This window comes from Nilaparvata lugens, chromosome 2 (assembly GCF_014356525.2).
Source record: "Nilaparvata lugens isolate BPH chromosome 2, ASM1435652v1, whole genome shotgun sequence".
NCBI lineage: Eukaryota > Metazoa > Arthropoda > Insecta > Hemiptera > Delphacidae > Nilaparvata > Nilaparvata lugens.
Genome location: NC_052505.1, coordinates 22974706 through 22991285, shown reverse-complemented (window position 1 = coordinate 22991285; position 16580 = coordinate 22974706). Strand labels below are relative to the sequence as shown.

Sequence of the window (16580 nt, the reverse complement as noted above, 5' to 3'; positions counted from 1 at the left end):
CCTCGTAGGGAATTTAGTAGGAACTTTATCATTAGTGGGGCTAAGCACTAGTCAGACTGCTCTAGTACTATGTGGATATACAACTTCTGTGCAAGGTCCGTGTAACCATGGAATAATTAATTATATGGATGTATGTGTGTGGTTTCTCTAACATAGAACCATAGAATAATAGTAGAGCTTCTGTATGGTAGAACTAACTGGAAAATACACGAATTCGATAAAATTATCTTTCAACAAGGGAGAATGGTATCCAAATTATTATCGATCCCTCATCATCATCAACAAGGATTAGGCTCTATTGGCCTGTACCGGCATCCATTGCTTCCTTGGTCTTCCTATGCCTCGCTTTCCTTCGGGTTTGTACTCCCATGCTAATATTGGAAGCCTATTGGATGGCATTCTGAAGAAATGAGAAGACCAATTTTCCTGATATTTCTTCAGAATATCCAATGGCGGTTCTACATTCAATTCAGCTCTTATGTTGTCATTCCTTCTTTTATCCAGCTTACTACAACTTTTGACCGCTCGTAAAAGTTTCATTTCAGCAGCTTGTATACAAGATTTAGTTTGTCTGTTTAAAACCCATGCCTCGCTACCGTATGTTATTAACGGTATCGCCATTGTTCTGTAAAACTTCAGCTGGGTAAAGGGAGAATGGTATGCAAATTATTATCGATCCCTAAGCAGGCAGCTTATTACATTGAAGAAGTGTACACTTTTCAAAAGATATGTTTTTCAATAAATTTTATCTGTCTAAATGGAATAAAAAGTCAGAGCTGTAATAATTTGACTACACAAGTGGTCACTCTCATCGTAAAAACAAACACTAGCAATAATTGACTGCAAAACAACGTTCCATTACTTTTGTAACTTGTATTTGCAACACAGTCAGTCTTTTTCAAAGAGAAAGTTAGCGCTGTGGAACAGACTGAAAAACTGAACTCACGTTGGCTACAACAAACGTTGGCTTTTCCTCACATCAGGATGTATCAGAAGTTGGCGAAAAATTTATTCATGAAACTTTTGATCGAAGCTGCACGTGTAGATGACATGATATCATATTAATTTTATTTTTTCTTCATATAGTTCTACCTTTGTCGTTCTTTTTCAAACATTCTTTCGTTTATTTTTCTTTGTCAATATTAATTTAGGAAAAATAGTATTACCGACTTACTCTATGGATTGGAATTGGAACTCTCGGGATGTATTTGTTATTGAAATGTTCATTTGTCATTCAAAAACATTTCTCAAAATGAATTATATTTTCGTATACTTCTAAACGGATGATTTATGATGTCGATTGAACGAATGATTCATGTCAATCTTCACTCTTTTCATTTTACAATATGAGAGGATTTGTAATTACAGTTTCTTCTCATTGAATGTCTCATACTTCTGAATGGATTTCTCTTGTATCGATGAACATTTGGAAAACGAGTGAAGAGTGAACGTTGATAATGAATCGAGTAGGTTTTTTGAGAAACAATAATATAGTAAATTTAGTTGTCTAGGAAATATCGGAATGGAGTAGGTTCCTACCAACCTCGTAATAGTACATTTTTTGAGCTCAAATTTTGAAAAAAATACATGCAGAAGATTCGCTTCAAGATTTAAGATCCCTATCACCAAGGTTCAAGGGAATTTTTCTTAATCCTAGTTTTGATGGAAGTAAAAATATTCCAGCCCAATACTTTAAAGAGCTTCTAGGGCCTAACATAAGGAAAATGTAAAGTCCAATTTTTCCAAACTTTGATTTGTTATTAGATTTTTTTTTTAGTTCTATAAACTATGGATGTTAAATAATTAATTATCAAACAAATGAAGGATATTTAATTTCTTGCAGTATGAAATTATTTTGTGAAGAATCACTATAAGGAAATTATGATTGATGTTAGAAATTAGAAATTGATTTTCTGAAAAATTTACTTTTATAGACTTTTCCTAGTATGACCACGAAATCAATTGTTGCTGGGTTGCACCAATCGCAAGAAGGATCACTTTTTCATCAGCTGATACCCATCAGAAGCGTTGCGCTGATTCTATATCCTAGTTCTACTGTGACAACATTATCGAAGAAGAGGCTCACATTCTGCTGTTTATATTGATGTAATAGATTCCATGTTGACTCGTTTCTCGCCTAATATTTGTATTACAAATGAATTCCCTTGAATATAATAGAATAGCATCTTGTATTAATAATCTTTGATTGGTATCGGTTTACCATGGATTTTTTAATTATACACAAAACTGTCTACTGATGGTAATATTCTAAGATAGAAATATACGACTTGAATAAAATAATGTACTTGAATATGGAACGTCATAAGGGAAGAACGTCATAGCACGGAATAAGCATACCAGTAGTGCTTCTTTCCTCTGTGGTCATAGTCTCTTATCTTTGTTTTAGAAAGGCTTTCATCCAGTTTTGACTCAAATTAGAGAAACACGAATTACATAGCAGTCACAGTCTGTCCAAGATAAACTGTATATCCGAATGTATGGGAGAAATGAAAATAGAAAAACTGAAAATGAAGCAATTGATGCAGATCTGGTTGGTGCGAATCCATTCAAAAAGCCGTTAAGAGTGGGTGCGGCGCGGCACCCTTGCCCATTTTAGTTGCCAGCCAAAATATTCTACCGTAGTGCGCATATCACACCAGATCTGCGCAAGCGCATCAACTATGCAACGCATCCTATCGTCTTCAGTTGGATCCGCGGTGTTCGAAGCTCAACAGGGGTTCGCGATCTCTCAATTTCCACCCAGCTAAGCTTATCGCCTACGGGCCGGGTTTCTAAAGTTTTTCTTCCTTGTTCTTCCCTTATTTATTCCTTGGATACATCGGAAAATACACATTCCAAAGTTTGTGAGACATTTCTCCCGATAAATCTTTCCAAAACTTTTTATTTTGTTTGAAAGCAGTGATTTTTTCTGGTCAAGTGAAGTGACTTTCTATGTAATTGATTAGACTCATTGGCCCAGAGGTATGTTCATTCATTGATTTGAATTATTTGAATAATATTATGATGTTATTGAATTCGAAAAATGTTGGTGTTAGCTTCATGTTCATATAAGTTTTTGGTTTACTTCAGTTTGTTCACTCGAAATAATGAATTAAACAAAATTCTATACACAGAGGGAACCCTCACACACCAGCTATTTCAAACTCGCAAAATCTGTATAGTGTTTCACTACTGAGAAATCAGCTAGAATAAGTCTACCAATATTATTGGAATGCAGTTATAATGAGTTGTGTTTCCTTCTGCTCCTGGTTTAGTAATGTACAACAAGTACTAGAGAAAATGGATGATATTTTTCAGCTATTAGATGATATTGATATAATGATAATACTGGGTATTCATATTCTATACCTAAACAAGTATGGCACTTCCTTGAAAAATGAATATTTGAGTCAAAAACTTATTAACTCACTCAGGTAGTCTTTAATAGAACTTTCATCTGAAGATTCAACCAACTAGTAGTTAATTCTTCGACATTTCAGAATATTTAGAAATATTGATATCTAGATCTTGATAGTCAAATTTGACAGCTCTCTCAATGTACTGTATTTCAAGGGCTAGAGCCGTCCAGGGGTACCAACAGAACGTTCAGGTCGATATGTAGATTTCAGTTTGTTATCGACTTTGCATATTTTTATATCCGAATGTTTTAATCATTGTACAGATAAATCATTGTACATCGTATCACCGATCTTCACTGCGACTCACTCGTTCTGTTCGTACCTTAATGAGGGGCTCCGCCCCAGAAGACTCATACATGAGACCATATAGGAAACCAATAGAGGCTTTGATGCACTTGTCTATATACTCAATTCCAACTTTTTTCAGCCTCATAGTTCCCGGGACATCTACCCCGAAAAAAATGGTCTGGAACGTGAATAAAAAAAAACGTTTTCAGAACCTTTCTGGAACGCCCTTTCACATACTCAGCTGTGTACTCAATTCCGAATTTTCCTTACAAGTCGTTCACGAAACATATGAGGAAACCGCATGGTAAAATATTAGGAAATGACGGTATTCACCGTCTCAATGAACTCGGATGGACTCAAAATCATGCGTACATCATCAATCTCTCAAATTAATACCCGGTTACCAAAATTGAATGAATCTATCACAACGTTTTCGAACTGGTCAAAACTTTCTTCGTATCATTTTCGAAATACTGATAGATTATTGAACATCTCAGAGATCTGATATTATTATTTGTCTATGAATACTTGATGGGAGATATTTGAATAAGAATGAGAGAAGGATAAATCACTGATGCAGCTGAGCGATCAAATTGCAAACGCTCCCCTGACAGCCCCGCCAACATGATCCACCCGAGCAACAGAGCTGATCGATAGTGCAGATTCTAACAAAATGACTATCTCACTACTGAATAATATCATAAACTTCTTATCACAGAGGATATAAGATGGAATATAGTGAGATATAGTGGAATTTATAGTAGAATATAGTGTATATAATATAGAGTTATCATCGGAAGCTCGTGAAAGTGGAGAATTTTTCTACAGTTTAAAGAAGGTTTTCAAAAGTTAAGAAAGCTAGTCTTTCTCGTTATAATGCTGGCACACTGATCGAAGACATTTTGACTGTCGCTTTTTAAGAAAACTTTTTCTTATGCGATGGACAAGTAGAAAAGTTCAAGTATTCTGTAGATTTCAGAAATGAAAATTGCTGTAACATTTGCAACTGAAGCTGAATCTTTTGTCTAATATATATTATTATATGGTATTCCAAGTAATCGGATGATAGAAGGAGAGACATGAGATATGAACAATGAGGAATAATCACCCTAGAGCTTCACGTACGCTGTAATTACTTTAATGAAAGAGTATGATTCATAGATATCAGTTATAAGTTCAGCCTTCAATTATATTCAATGGTTCATTGTTCTACAGGCTTTTCTAAAAATATGTTGCTCAAAACCATCAACTTATGGATTACGGGTTGCGACTACTATAAAAATCACTAATTTAATTATCATAGTTCTTGAATAACGGCGTGCAATGCACATCATTACAATTCCCCTCAATTTAGATTTGAAGCTTTGAATATAATTGTACAATTAACATTTTCCGTTAACTGTATTTATTGAATGCATTTTTTTTGGATAAGCTACTGTGATGGTGTTGTAAAAGCAACCAGAGAAATTATTATTATAATTGCTGGCAGAATTGTAATTAGAAATGGAATGAATCTATTACTGAATGGATTTTTAGAACTATGTTCTGTAATTATTGATAGCCTACCATACGGTACCAATTTATATTAATTGAGTGAAGTTTTTCCTGAGATGGAAATTAATTGGATTCTGATGAAATTAAAATGGGGTAATATCTAATGATGAATGAGGATTCAAGTCTCACTAATTCTGATTGAGTGACAGGTTTTTGTTTCACCGTAAATCAATTTTTTTATTTTTCCTACAGTTACCCGAAAAAGTACTCATTCCCGCATCAATTATAGTACGCAAAATACCTTATTCCCACACCCAGTGCAGAAATGTAGATTTGAGTGCGGCAAAGACTTTGTCGCACTCCAAATTTGCAACATAACAACACAAAATAGTTAACACGCTTTATGACGGTAGAGTGCGGCAAAGTAAAAGAAATGTTGGTAAACCTGAATATGTGCTGGCTGGAAATTTTTGTAAACCAGCTGATTATTACCGTGGGATATTGAATAACGAACAGTAAATAAACAAGAAGTTTTGATAATATTTAATAGTATTTTATTTCTATTCAAGTTATCATGAACGATTTTTTTATGTGTGAGATGCCTATATTTTTAACTGGAAGACATTGGCAACATTTATCGATCATTTTTATGATCAAGGAATCAAGTATTTTTATATCTTCAATTACTTTTGTGGTTAGGTTTCTCTTATTACTGACACTAAGGTTATATTTTCAAAACAATAATGTATCCATTAGGTTTGAAACATGAATATTCACACTTTAAAAAAAGTTATTCAGTTCTTCAACTCCCCGAAACATCTCTACTCACATTTTCGTAGAACAACTTCAATGAATGCCGTTGATGAATTAGAAACAGAATACAGAATAGATTTATTGAATACCGTAATCAAAAACACATTACAATATATTGTTTACTCAACAGTGACTTGAATGATTGACGTTCAGCATTTCAGGTAAATGTAATGTCTATATAATATAATTTAATCACGTTTCAAATAATGCAGTAAGCCTATAACCTTAATTATACGTTTCATGCTGCTACTGGGCGATTGGCCAGAAAAGCAGAAAGGCCAAATTGACACGTTTACTAATGTATTTACAAGAAAAAAAACAAGCTGAAACTATATTTTTACACTAATTGTGTATAATATATCATTCAGACTCAAAATTGAGGATATTTGGAACTGGAATAAAAAGTACACATGAAAATTTCATAGAATGGTCAGGTTAGAAGTCTGTCCTGAGGGCTGATCACTAGCCTAATCCTTGATCAGTCCTGGGCCTATTAAGTTATTTATTTATTTACATTAATAGACAAATTAAAACATAAGATTACAGCTTTGATCGTATAGACAAATTAATCAATAAACCAAATTAATGGGCACCGTTAAAGTATAAGATAAGTTTTGCTGCATAACTTTTGTGTTTTCGGATAGGAGAATATTAAACTGTTAGTCACAGGTGTTTTCGGATAGGAGAATATTAAACTGTTAGTCACGGGTGGAGTATAATGTTTTTGAGGCTCAAAATACATACATTATCCAGACAAGTGCCATTTCTACACTTGCTGATGACTTCTTGTAGAGGAAGTATTATTATAATTGAATCTCATATAACTTTATAATATTCATTCTATTGTCATTCAGACTGAATTTGAAATAATTCTGTTGTGGAATGGTTGCAATATTTATTATCAGCATTAAAAATACTAAAGATTTGCACAAACAAACATTTTATTTGGTGTAGGACAAGTTCACCGTCTATTACTGACTTTTCACATTCTATGGTAACTGTAGGAAAAATTTAATGTGCAATACGTGCGCAAAGTTTCTTTGCTGCACTCAAGAAACCATCATTCCGGACTCGCCTACGGCTCGTGCGTAAACGTTTCTTTCGGTGCAGCAAAGTGGCACTTTGCGCACTAGTTGCACAAATAACTAATGATAGAGTGTTCGAAAGTTGTCGTATGTACAGAAAATCTATAACTACTAGCTAGAAACTCATCAGGTCTTCTCATCAACAATATTCCGGTGTAGGCAGCTTAGTTAAGAATCTTCTTTGAATGAAATGAGATTAAATGATTGATTCCATTCTAATTTATGTGACTGTAGCAAGAATAATTGAAATAAATAATTTTTTTTTTGTATAGGCCAGCTAAGGACCACAGTAATATTCACCATTAACCATTATTCTAAACGCGATCATTATTATTATTTACGTTGGTCTCTCGCTTTCGTCTCCAATACTCTTTTATCCTCGCACTCTGAGCCATTCGTCTTTCTGACGACCAAGTTTCAATTCTGGGTTCGTCTGGGAAAACATTAACTTCAAGTTGATAGAGCCCTGCTCTGACTAATAATTAACCTGCCTCTGTTATATTTAATTTATGCATATCCTTCGTAAACTTTATAAACCAGTTCAATTTGGATCTCCCACTTATTCTCTTGAATATTTTATTTGTTTGTCTTCCGGGATCCATTCTAAACAAATGAGCATAGAACGCTATCTCCTCTTTGTGATCACTTCCGAAATCTTCTTAACATGTCTATAGATTTCCTCGTTGCTGCAAGTGAAAATATTATTCTCGTTGTGTTTACCAAAAATCTTTCTCAAAATCTTCCTTTCTTTTACTTCCAACTTTCACGGTCGCCCTTTCTGTTGAGAACTAAGTACTCAGAAGCATACAAAGCTTCCCCGGTCTTATAACAGAGAGGTAATGCCTCAGCTTAGCATTTTTTGAGATTGACCTCTTGTTGTAAATATTCTTTGTCAATCTGTAAGCTAGTCTCATTTTGTTTACTCGCTGGTTTACAGAATCTTTCTCAGATAAATTGTCGGCAACTATGTCTTCCAAATACTTGAAGCTTTTAGTCCGTTTTATTCGACCATAGTCCGTGTTTGAAAATTCTGGAGCAATTTTACTATTCGACATGATTCTGTCTTTTCAAAAGAGATTTACAGCCCGATTTTCAGCTATCTCTGGGGACTCTGCCAAAATTGCCAAGTCATCTATAATATATTTTACTATACTGCTATTCCTTAGACAGAATTATATAATGAAGGGACTGGAAGGGGAATGAACAATGAATGAATATTTTCTAGTTGACTACTTACTGAATTGGTACCGCTGAATATCCAAAATTATATTTGTTTCTTCGGAAAAATTTAAAGAATATTTATACTACCGAACTTCGATTCACCCTTCACCTACTCTTTTATAATAGAAGAGTTGATGACCTACATTTTTCTCGACTGTTACCACCTCCTGAATAATGTAAGTCTAAAGGGAAATGAGGTCTACTTCTAGTAGATTATAATTTAAAAACATAATAATAAATTACGATTGAGTTGATAACAATCAAGAAAGTTGTACACAATAGTGATGTTAATGAAGAAAAAATATAAATGGTACTCTCATTTTGAGAACGTTGTGAATTCTATCAATGGTAGTTGAACAAAAAATATTAATTTTTTACTTTAAACATTTCATTTTATTCCATTTATTGTATAAAATACTATAATCATAATACAATTATGACATTGGAGGTAAAACTAGGCTGAGCCTGTACTATTTGTAAACATCAGATGTATCCTGATTTTATCACTTTATTCAAGTGCTAGGCATGCTTTCCAAAGTTATATAAGTCTCTTGAGGTTATAAAATTTATAAGTTATATAAGGGATTGGATTCTACTCTTAACTCAGAATTACAACAGATCAGCAGTGAACTGGATTATTGATTGGTAGTTAATCTATGTATAGATATGGTCAAAGCATAACCAAAACTTTAATTTGTAGGTTTGAGATAACAGTTTGATTCTAGTCGAGCTACAAGGGCCTAGGGCGCAACTTGTATCGAGTGTTGTCCGGCGCCGCCATTAACGGAAACTAAGTCCTGTCGTTGAGAGCCTAATTTGAAATTTAAATTGCGCATTATATGCGTGGCTCCCAAATTCTCTATTGGGTCGATTCAGCCGACAGGAATTTAGTGATATTGATGGTGAATTTATGGATGCGGTAGGGACAAAAGATGAAAATATGAGGAGGGAAGAGGGACTGAGAGAGAGAGTGAGAGAGAAGAGAGAGAATTTGAATGAGATAGGAAAAGCCAATAGTATCTCGGAAGAGGCATTCTCTCCACTCTCTTCGACGAAGAGAGAATGCAGAAGTACAGTAGTTCGCAATGATCTAAAAAGAGAGGGATAGAAGATTAATGGGAAATCGTCATAAACAGCACAGTAGGTCAATTTGCCTCTCACCTCGGCTTTATTACTTAGTTCATCATGAACATTATGCAAAGCATACAACGTGATCGATGGATTATTCATTATTTTTGGAATTATTTGAAATAATTGATACCTGAACATTCAAGGATTGTAAGGTTTATTCATCTTGAATCAAAATAAATGGGACGAAAAACCTATTGCATTTGTTCCCTATCACTTATGAGAGGATTGTAAGATGAGGTGATTCAGGTGATTAATAAGGTGAAATTGACAAAAAGTTATACCCGTACGGTATTTATTTGTGTAACGCAAATATTCGCCGTTAATCAAGATTAGCACAGTATAGCACTACTTGTTTATTTGAATCACTTGTAAACTAATCTATTCGTATAAAATCATTTTGATTTTTCAATGATCCCATAGTTTGGGATAAAATATAGGTCTAATAATTATAAAAATAGTGATAATATTGTTATTGGAAGTGGATAAGTATAAGTATTGTGTAATAAATATCATCATATTAAATAAGTGGATGTACTGAAATGAATTTATAAGAATGGAAATAAATGTGCTACTTTGTCAAACACGCAAATTATGTGTCAAAATTCAATAACTTTGGACATTATTCAAAAACATTCCTCTCCTAGAAACATTAGAATCTTTGAAATTAAGTAGTAGGTGTCTAACAACTCATATTATTAACCACTTTATCATTCATTTTTCAATAAACAAGGAATATAAATTGCGTATTAGAGCTTTAATAAGGCTAAGCAGAGCCAGAGTTATAAAATAAAGTAGTAGAAAATTATATTAGGTATCAGAACAATACAGCTTCAATTGCATTTTATCCTCCTTGTTCGTATTGGAATATTGAAGTCTGCCTCTACAGGTAGAGACAATCATATGTTAGAAGACCCAATTTTGAGGATAGACGGCCTCACGAGTATATCAGAATTATTGCAAAATTCTTCCACAATATATAGATTTTTCGTTGATTAGTGATAATAGAAGTGTCCAAACCTCCACTAAATTCAAATTATCTAATCCAAGAAGGAAAGCGTATCCTAAGGAAGCCTGTTGCTCTCCTCTGGATGATGAGTTTGGAAACACCTGAAAGTCATTTATTAGTCACTCATTATTCAAATTACAGAATAATTTCAGAAAAAAGTACAGAAAAATGCAGAATAATTAGTCAAATTACCTTGAACCACATTTCTGTCTATCATGTTTTCATCATATTTTTTTGCAATCGTAAGTCAATGTCTTGTCTCTGCACCAATGAAAGCCATACAAATAGTATTCCTTGCTAGTCTACTTGCATCTTACTTCAGAAAACTCCTAATATCCATGTAATCGTTGTATTAATTGACAGAACAGAACGATTAATTTAATGATATGGAAAGTGATCGTTAACCCTATACTATTCAAAATGTTCCCTATGTTTTGGGGCTAAGTGCCAATATGGCAACGGCTCAGATTTTGAGGTTATCAGACCCATCTGTTATCTGGTCCCCCTCCTTTTGAGGGTGAGAGGAAAGTTAGGGGTTCCATTTGGATAAAGGGACCTACGATACCCGAATAGATGCAAATGCTAGAAGCCTGTTAATTTGCTCAATAAGCCCGTTTGGAATAGGCAGGTTGGGAGGCAGAAGAGGGAGGTTTTACTATCTCGGTCCAAACCTCAGACCACAACTGATAATATTTCTCTTCCAAACCATTGCACAAATCGAGACGATTGCTTAAGCCGTGGTTAGGCCAGCTGCTAGCTTGCAACTATTGAATTTATCAATAGTGTTTTGTAGTTAATATTCATTTGCACTTCTTTTGAAACAAAATACATGAAAGGTTCGGGACCTGCGAACTATGCGTTTTCTGAGCTTCTGATTGGAATCTATAAAGTTATTTGTTATCTGAACAGGAGAGTAAGAGTGAGAGTGTGAGAGTGAGAGTGTAAGAGTGAGAGTGTGAGAGTGAGAGTGTAAGAGTGAGAGTATGAACCATTGTATAAAAACACTCAGCTTATGCCCACTTTCAAAATCTGGTTTTGCACACTCACACAACTTTCCTTGCCTAACTTTCTTATCAGGTGATAAGAAAATTAATCACCTGACGCTAGTGTACTCGCGCATCTCAAATCTACTATTCAAAGATATGAGACAGCTGGTGATTGGTCAATAACGCTGGAAACACACTATATCTGCTATCTCTTCGTAGTGAATGATTTAATAGAACCAACAGTTGCCAACAGTTTGAAATTCAATAATCACATTTTCTCTGATTTCAAGCTTATTTTCAATTCTAGGTGGAAATGTTACTGGACATTGATTGCAGAGATTTTCATGCTCAATCTTTTCCATTTGAAATTATTTGTTTAAATTTTATATGAAGGCTGATAATTGAGAATCTAAAATCAAACTTTGCATAGATGGGGCAAGGCTCCTGAAATTTTTACAGATATAGGACTTGCAGTTGATAGAGCTTATCAATGACTACTCCAGGTTTAAATTTGATCAAAATTGTTTGAGCCGTTTTCGAGAAAATCGTGTACACAGACGCACACACACACACACACACACACACACACACACACACACACACACAGACACACACACACACACACACACACACACACACACACACACACACACACACACACACACACACACACACACACACACACACACACACACACACACACACACACACACACACACACTGAATTCACAAAAAACAAGACTTAAATTGATCCATCTTGATTAGTAGTAGCGGTGGCTGTTATAATTTATTAAGACAACTCAGTTTTTTCTCTTTTATCTATTCAATAATGGCTAAACAAGGCATATTTCATTATTGATAGAAGGGTACGTCCAAGGATAGTATATAGCTATATACTATTCTTGGGGTACGTCTGCTTTAATACGAGCTGCCAACATTTCAAACAGCTTTATTCGAGTTGTTGAAAAAGCAATTCAAAAAGTAGACTTACACTCCAACTCTCATAACATGTCCAAAAACTTTCATCCCCAATCATATAATTCATAACCATGGTTTATAAATTTAAGACATACAGAGAAGCAATAAAATAAGAAAATATGCCTCGAAAGTGATTGATTCACTGGCTTTGGGATTGGCTTTGGATCGACATTTAGAACTGAAGAATGACATTTTTGGGGTGAAGTTGATTGAAGATAGAGATATACAGAAAAACAATTACATTGATAAACTAAGTGAGCATTTTTTTTACAAGTGAAACAATATTATGATCAATCAGGGAACCTAAAATTTCAAAGATTGAGATACACATGAGGTGCGAACAGAACGAGAGAGTCGCGGTGAAGATAGATGCCAATCATCAACAGTGCAATGATAAAACATTTGAAGTCATAGATAGAGATATAGATAATGATATAGGTCGATAGCGAGCTGAAATTCACAATTAATCGACCTGAATGTTCCGTTCGTACCCTGAATAGGGTATCTTCTAAGTTCCTGTTCATCTTATTTCAAAGAGGAACTAATTTTTCAAATAATTCTCAGTAACTAAAAATAGTAACTCAAAAACAGGTAGCAATCAATTTCTCCATTGAATCAGCTTTGATAGCAATATATCAATTGCTACTGACCTATAGCAGTTCTATCGAATTTCCCGAAAAATAGATTCATACAACCAAAAGCGACATCGGTAGGTAAACTAGACAGGTCTTAAGTAACGCTATAGTGTTTTCTATTATCATGAAAAAGGAATATCCGATAATGGGTTTTCAGAGGCGGATTCGACCATGATAAAGAGGGTGATAAATATCGAGAGAGTGAGAAAAGGATACATGAAGACTGGAAGATGGAGTGAGAAGAAATGAGTTGAAGAGTAGGGTGTTTGAGGTTGAGACTGGCTGAGGTTGGAAGAGGTAGCAACATTTCCTTGCTCTACGGAAATTTCTATTAGCAATAAATCAAAACTGGAACAATTTTTATATCAGTGCCTCGCGTTTTTCAGAGATGGTTTCCATTATACGGCGAATGGGTCTGCCAATCATATGCTTACTCACTTCCTCACTCATTTTTCTTACCACTTCGTTCTTTTATTTTTCTTCCTCTTCCTATTCTATTTCTCTGTTTGTCTTCCACCCCTATCTAAACAGATTATACTTTGGATTTTTATTCCATTCATCTCTTATATATTCTTATTTCATGCCTTCGAAATCTTCAAGAAGAGTCCGGCAAATTCATTTTAGAAGTTCAATCCATACCACAGATTATAATTTGTTGGTCTGAGTTTTCATAAAATCGAAATTTGTATGTGACTTATTCATCAATAATTGTCATATAGGAAAGTGTTATCAGTTATTTTATCATATTTTGCGGTTGTCAAAGAGTCAGATTGCTTTGCAAATAACGATTGTTCAGGATAGGTAGACTATCCAAATTATTGTTTAGAGCTGAATAATAATTATATTGAAATTTTGTTCAATTTTTATAGAGAGAGACATCATTACTTGATATACCCTCATGAGTGGACTAACTGCTTTTAAGATACTACGAGACCGTTCGTATAGCGAAGTTTATACCTATCCAGTTCTAAAACGTTCTCAATGCTATAAATCTAATGAAAGAAACTTACTTATTTTTCCTCTTCTTCTTCCTCCTATCTCAATCTTTTCCTCGTCCTTATCCTGATCTCACCTCTTTTCATCTTCAAATCCCTCCTCACTTCCTTTCCTATCTTCTCTTTCATCCGCCTTTCCAACCGTTCCCAAATTTGAAGCTTTCAGAGATGTTATTTCAATTTTCACTTTACTTCAACCAACTTTCTCCACTCGTGTGCGCACGCTCAGTATATAACATTCACCAAATGATATTTGACTTTCTGTATTGACTTGATGATTAATTTGCGAATATTTGCAACTTTGTGGAGAATTAAAGATGTATTAGCGGTGAAGTAGCGAGCTAAGTCTCAAGTTCAGTCGCTTAATGCTTAACGGAGTAGTTGCTTGGCTGAACTCGGTACTGCTATAGGAGGAGGAAAGAGGAAAGAGAAAGCGAAAAGGAAAAAGTGTGAGTTGAGGGAGGATGGAACGAGGAAACGCAATAATTTGTTCTCTCAATTCCCCAGATCATTATGTTCAACGAATTTCCACTTATCAAGTAAATCTTCCGCAACATTTTGGCGTTTCCAATTTGTTCATTGTCAAGACAAAGCTGGCTGGGAAGCCTGGGAGCGCTCTTTCCTTAAGATATTTCATAAGATTATTAGGCTACTTCAAATTAATTCCCAGAAGTAACCAGTTCTCTTGTGGCAATGAACTCGCATTGATTACATTAATTCATTATCATCTATAATGACGATTATTGAACATGTACAATGTTGATCTGATTATCTTCAATTAATGTACTGGAATTCATTTATTGATTTCTTCTGAATACAATAATACTCCTTTATCTGAAATAATGCATCAATGTTGCCAACTTGTAAGCCTGCATTTCTATGTTATTTATAAAGGTTAAGAAGTATTTTGAGGGTTGAATCATACATTCTGAGTAAACAAAAAAATGACTGATAACTAAGAATGGGCCCTTAATCAGTGAATTGAAAATATTAATGCAAGAATCCAAGTGAGTAAGTTTAGTTGCTCAGACATTCGACTTGATGATTTCGTGTACTTTCAATTATTGTGTATTCTCTACTCCATAAATTTAATTCCTTCTTCTATAATATTTTAGATATTCCCATATAATTTATTTTATTTGTGTGACCCAGGCTTCAATGAGGATAGCTTTGAATGAGCGTTGTAGAGAGCGTTAAAAGTTTCATAAATTATAGCTTCCTAAGAATTTATGATTTTATGAATTATGGCAATAACATTATCAAGAACAAGTTGAGTATAGGTGGTTTCCATCTATATTCGCACTGGAAGAAATGAATATGGGCGTGCAGGCATGGAGTACCGATGCCATTTAGCATAAGTGTCTGCTATTTTAGCTTCACTATTCTCGTTCTAGTTAGCTCAACTGGTTCTCCTTTCCAATTCGGTAGTTTTATCAATTCAAACATATAGTGACTATGCTTGTCTAAATTAATACAATCCAATTATCACCATGCAATTAACAGTTTCTCTATACATTCAAAGCTTGCTATACGAAGTTTGTACAGGATTCATAAAGTACAAAATTTGCAAATTCTGGCAAAAAACCTTTAGATTGAGATTCACAGTTCTCATTTCTGTGCAACGAAAGGTTCCAATTCATGAAGAATATTGTTGAATTCTACATGAGAGTATATCAATTTTGAATCTCTATTTCCAACCTTCTTCACGTTAATACCATAATTTACGAAACAGATAGTACAGATTGAATCCAGTGCACTGTCTGGAAGATTTTTTCAATAAAAATGACAATACGTCCAATAATAGCAATGTATTCGATTCAGTGAAAGCTTGAGAGATCTTTAACAGATATATATTTTCAAGTCAACACTTTTCACGATTTCCAATATCCATTTTCTGTACACACATTCACTTCCTTCCTCTCATATCTACACCATCTTGTCAAATAATATCTCTCGCAGCCAATGTGATCCTACTTGTTGAGATTGAAAATAGAAAATATAGGAAGAAACACTCGCCGTATCTCAGCCACTTGTGTTCTGATAAAACGTAGGTAATCGCCTTAGTGATTGAAAAGGAAGGGCTGCTTGCAGCTATGTCTTATCGATGGAGTTTGATTTGTGAAGTACCTACCTCTTCACTTACGTAAGAATAGGTTCTAAACAGGAGGGGGGAAGAGTTGTAGGTGTCCCCTTCCGACACCCCTCCTTCCTGAACTGAACATGTAAGTGACGTGATATATCGGCTTGTTTTCCGTTTCGTTCCGTGTCGTGTTCGTGTGTGCAAAGGTATCTCTTGCTCGTGATTTTTTCTTCGTCTCGCTAGGTACGTGTGTGAGCTACTATAACTGGACGTATGTCCGGTTTTTGTGTGTAGTGGAGGATGGGAGGGTGAATAAAATAAAACGGCACGTTTCTTTCAAAACGGAATTGAGCTGTTCCATTTGATGGAATTGCTTGCTTGTCTGACCAGTGTGTGTGAGCCGTACACTCTGTTTACCACCAATACTACTACCACCAATACTACTACCA

At 34.6% G+C, this 16580-nt stretch overlaps 1 protein-coding gene across 1 annotated transcript in view; it reads left to right on the top strand.

The window, feature by feature from the left end:
- The first annotated feature begins 2693 nt into the window (after positions 1–2693).
- Positions 2694–16580, top strand: part of LOC111059708 (hemicentin-1) — a 217880-nt gene continuing 203993 nt past the window's right edge. Inside the window, exon 1 of the mRNA XM_039420821.1 lies at positions 2694–2982. The gene's annotated coding sequence lies outside the window, so the exon portion shown is untranslated. The remainder of the gene's footprint in view (positions 2983–16580) is intronic.